The sequence below is a fragment of the Carlito syrichta genome, unplaced genomic scaffold, assembly GCF_000164805.1.
Source record: "Carlito syrichta isolate Samal-C Ts95f unplaced genomic scaffold, Tarsius_syrichta-2.0.1 Scaffold123290, whole genome shotgun sequence".
In the NCBI taxonomy this organism is placed as follows: Eukaryota; Metazoa; Chordata; class Mammalia; order Primates; family Tarsiidae; genus Carlito; species Carlito syrichta.
The window spans coordinates 11,349-12,116 of record NW_007067386.1 but is presented as its reverse complement, the minus strand read 5'-3'; the positions used below and the strand labels follow the sequence as shown (position 1 = coordinate 12,116).

Below are 768 nucleotides of genomic sequence, written 5' to 3'. Positions count from 1 at the left end.
TGACCCCCTGGCGCCAGCGATCCCCCCAATGCCAGGATTACAGGCGAGAGCCGCTGCGCCCTGCCCGAACTTTCAAACGGCACCGGAATCCCAGCTGGTGGCGCGGGCATCACCCTTGAGAGTACCTGAAGGGGAGCCCTGGCCGGCGTGGGGAGGCGCTGGGTGCACGTCCGCCTGGAGGGGCTGTCCCGCGATCTCACCTGGTCCCTGACACCCTTTCCGGAGAACAAAACTAGCAGTTCCAGCAGTCCCAGCCCCTTCACGCACCAGGAGTTGGGCTGAGCGCCCTGCAGTCAAGATCTCGTGATAAGCCGGTGCGGTGGTTCGTGCCTGCCATCCCAGCACTTTGGGGGCCGAGGCGGGAGGCTTGCATGAGTCCAGGCGTTCGAGACCAGCCTGGGCAGCATAGTGAGACTTCGTCTCTACAGAAGTTACAGAAAGCAGCAGGGTGTGGTGGAGCGTGCCTTTAGTCCCAGCCGCTCAGGAGACTGAGGTGGGAGGGTGGCCTGGGCCCAGGAGGTGGGGGCTGCAGCGAGCCGGGATCCAGCCCCTTCACTTCAGCCTGAGTGCCGGAGTGAGAGCCACTACTCCAGGAAAGACCAGGATTCGTGATCTCCCACACTCAAAAGAACATCCCTGCCTCCGCCACCCCTCCTTGGCACTCCTCCTCCCCGGCCTCCCGGACTCGGGAGGTAGAGCCCCCGGCCTCCAGCGTGTCGGTCACACCTGGGCTGTGTCCCGACGAGCCTCATGCCTTCCTGTGCCTCA

The 768-nt window shown here is 64.6% G+C and overlaps 1 protein-coding gene across 1 annotated transcript in view; it reads left to right on the top strand.

The window, feature by feature from the left end:
- The window catches only part of ST6GALNAC4 (ST6 N-acetylgalactosaminide alpha-2,6-sialyltransferase 4), a 9,614-nt gene that overhangs the window by 4,771 nt on the left and 4,075 nt on the right, over positions 1 to 768 (top strand). The gene's annotated exons all lie outside the window — the stretch shown is intronic.